This window comes from Gasterosteus aculeatus, chromosome 6 (genome assembly GCF_964276395.1).
Source record: "Gasterosteus aculeatus chromosome 6, fGasAcu3.hap1.1, whole genome shotgun sequence".
NCBI lineage: Eukaryota > Metazoa > Chordata > Actinopteri > Perciformes > Gasterosteidae > Gasterosteus > Gasterosteus aculeatus.
In genome coordinates, this window is record NC_135693.1 from 7,814,619 (window position 1) to 7,818,715 (window position 4,097).

Consider the following 4,097-nt stretch of genomic DNA (forward strand, 5'->3'; position numbering starts at 1 on the left):
GGGCGTGTCCTGTAGCTCTCCATATGCATGAGCAGGGCCCCGCGGCCACGCCCCTTTCGGGTTATGCGGGTAGTAATGCTCTCCAAAGAATGGGACCTGTAGGAGCTCTTTGATGGCATTCGTGTGGTAGAGTTAAATTGGAATATGAACTATGTCATCTTGATAGTAATAATTCATCGCAACCACAAATTTCAACATAACTGAATTACATTCTAAGAAAAGCGAGTTACATTTCCAGAGACGTTATCTCTGACCGTCCCACGTGGGTTGTGTACTCAAACTCACTGCAATTTCCCCTACATGTATTTTTAATTTTTAGTTCATTAGGGTTTAGGTCAGATGGATAGAATGAGTTTAGCCGGTTTCACTCTCCTCTACGTTTGTGTTATTAGGCAACATGGTGAATCATGTGGACGGCCAAACGAGCGCGCAGCGCCTCAAGGCCCGTGGGCTGAGTCAAGGGCATTTGTTTCTACGCACGGTGTGTCAGACATCTTTCCTCATGGGCATGCAAGCCTCGGGTAAAGAGCACTACATTTAGTAGCGGGAAAAAACTAAATATCGGGAGATTTATAGCATTTTTTCTATGTAAAAAAATAAATAACAGACATTCTTGGAATATGAACAAACTTTGAATGTGAACGTGAACAAAACACTGTTATCGGGAGTGCACACAACAGTGCCCCAGAGTGGCAGACCTGTAGGTTTATGCCTGCCTGAGGAATGTCACACATTCTAAAACAGTTGCATTCTAGGGACATTTAAAAAAAATCAGACTGTAGTTTACGGCCTAACCTAAGGCCAGGATGGACATCAGTCTGAATAAACCCCCCCGCTGAACGAAACTGAGATAAATAGACTGACAGACGGTTGAGAGATATTATTTCCAGGTTATCCTTTCGGTGTCAAAGGGCAATTGCGGCGGGGTGTACCTCCGAAAAAAAGGTAATCTGTGAACTGGATCAGTGACTACAAACACACACACACATTCATATGAGAGGATGGGAACCTCCTCTGCCGCTGTGGTTAGTGATTTGTGTGGACCAATTACACAGGTCATGCAATGGGTCACAATCAAGAAACCACAGTTGGGAAGTGTGGCATTGCAGAGAGAACCGTATCAATCAGTAACCATGCAATGTTTCACCATCACACTTTATAGCTGTTTATGAGCGTTTCACGCATGTCCCCTGTATATGCGTTTGGACCTGATAAGAAGAAAAGTTTGGCATTTTATTCTCGATTTTTGTTAGAAACCGCACATGTCATAAAGGACTCGTTCATTGCTAATGAAGCTAATCTTATCTTGACTTTTGATGGAAGGTAGCTTCTGCAAGGATAATGTCTTTCAGTTCTTATCTTGAAAACACCTTGTTTTGTAGTAGTATTAGTTGCGGTAGAAAGAGTAATATTAGTAGTAGGTGTAAATTTAATTTATATTCAAAGAGGAAAGCCTCTAAGCCTCATTTCCGCCATCTTAAATCACTGCTGTCTATATTCAAATGTCACGTTTCCTGTGTTTCAACCTCAAGATGAAAGGTAAGGCTTCCTCTCCGCCCGACTCAGTTGCTGAACTGATGCACATCTCAGGTTACAGGTCTTATTGAAATGCACTCTCAGGGTAATTAGGGTTAATTGGAGAAGTTTTTTACCCTTGGGAGCTGTTTTTTTCCTTTCCTCCATGGCAAAAGCAGAAATTGAGTCTATAGATTGTGGATAGTTTGGGAGGGGGGGGTGTGACGGGATCCTGTCGGCCATGCCCCCGTGACCTGCCCAGAGGTAATGCTTGTATTGATGATGACAGGGGTCGGGGGGAGAGCGGAGGTGCTCACTATCAATAAAAGGGCAGTTTATAATATAATTTATTATCCCATCAGAAAGAAAAATACATTTTTGACAACCTGTTTCACTGAGAGAAAATGTCTAACCTGGCCTTGAGTTTAGAACCACAGCATCAACCAATAAAGTTGTTTTCTGTGTTTACAAATTTATACTCTATGTTAATTTTTTATTTTTAAATTTTTTTTTTTTAAAATTTTTTAAATAGGTCTTATATAGGCAAAAATGTTTCCCAAACGGCAGATGAAGAAGCAGCGCTCTTTGCTTTATCCTTCTCCTCGGTTTGCCCGTCTATCACCTACTTGGTATCTAAGCAGCATGTTCACTGTTCCCTGTAATCATGGTCTGTAGTCCTCATGAAGCACAGACGGGGTTTCTCCTCTGAGGCCATGGTGCTAATCTCCTGCAGCCTTAATGTGATTATGGTAATGATCACACGAATGACCCCTGGGCTTTGGGGGATCCGTAGTTCACACATCCTCACACAGCATCTGCACAGGCCGTGTGACTCCACTGGCCCGCATACGTACCAGACCACCAGACTGAGCCAGTCCTGGTGGCCCGGCCCCGTTCTTCTGTCCTCGCTGGGCTTCGAAGACAAATAAATTCCAGCCAGTGACAAAAGAGCCGAACGACCGTGGGAGGGATGGATATCTTTTGTTGTCTGACACTCAATGCCGTATTCCAATCCAATTACCTCAGCCTTTTGCAACCCCTCCTTATCGCAGTGCGTGGCATTGAAGTCAGCCTGAATTCAGACTCGGACCCCAAACAAGAATGTGGTGGATTAGGTGCTTAGCTGTCGCCCCCCCCCACCCCCACCCCTACCTTTACTAAAATCTCTGCCCAACTCTTCCAAAAAAGATTTAATTACCGACCTCCCATTTGAATTGGATCCCATTTACTTTAATGACATTATCGTCTGACTCCCAAAGACAGAGAGCAGAATAATTTCCTTTTGTATTCTTCTATCCAAAAGTGACCAGGCCATGTTGCATCCACAAGGACTTCTATTGTTGCCAGTCAGCAGTGACAAACAAGAAAAAGCATCGTGTGACAGAGAAAAGGCAAATTTAATTTCCTGTATCAGGATGTGGCAGAAGTGACATCCTGATGCAGGTATGTCAGACGTCGTCCTTGTTTTGCTTTTGGTAAAGGCTGTGGATAGGGAAAACAATGCAGAGCACGTTTAAAGCCCCCTTCTACTGAAAATGAGTTTTGCTTTTTGTTGCTACATCCTCGCTGTGCACAACGATGAATGGGCGCAGTTTGACAGTTTGGTAGTTTTTCTTACAGTACTCTGTAAGTGTAAGTGCTCATTTCTCTGAGATTCCTTTAAATCTAAAAACAGCAGCAGTTATGTGAAACCTTAATAACTGCAGTACACGTACACCAGAAATGGAAGTAGGAGGCATTTTGTTGAGCAGCAGTTGAACACGGAATAAAAAAGATTTGCATACTATAAATTCTGGGTTCAATGCTGGAGAATACAGCGAGTGTGCTATTTAACTGTCAGGCTCGTCTATCTGGTTCCGTGACGATCAGCAGCTAGATTCTACGATGAACTATAAAAGGAGATGTTTCGCGCAGAGAAAGCCAGAAACGTGCGAATTCACAAAGTAAAGTCGGTCCATCTGTGTCTGAGTGCAAAACGTGTGAGGTGAAGAAGCACATCTGAAGAGGACAGACAGGGAGGCTCTCTCTGCAGTTCGCCGTCCCGTTTAAGAGTCTCACAGTGTTTACGCGGCGTGTTTATGGGAGCTGCTTTTACCCAACGTGTCACAGATGGTATCAGCAACCGGGCCCTCAGATAAATATTATTTTCCGCTGTTAGAGGTGGCCGCTTTGTTATTTTCAACATTCATTCGAGAGACCTTTCTGTGAGGTGATGGTATTTTGATGTCTGAGTGTGTTTGTGGTAAGTTCCTCAATGCGGTTAGTGTGCAGGGACTCCAGCTGCTATGGTGGAGGTTAAGTAAAAATTGGATTATAGAGGGTTAGGTTGAGAGCATGGGTTTTGATTTTCATTGGTTCAAACTGCACTTAATTGCTGTGGTGATGCTGCGGGTGACTCATTTATGTCATGTTTATTCTAGTTGTCTTTCTTCTTTCAGTGTTTTCAGTGCCTACGACACTCGGGACAGCGTTATAAGGGACGACTGGATATGCAGCACGCTTTAACAACCTGTGAATGAATCATCAGTCCGAGTGTCCTTGTACATCCTTAATGGCCAGGGGGGTGTTAGATCCTGCGAGGG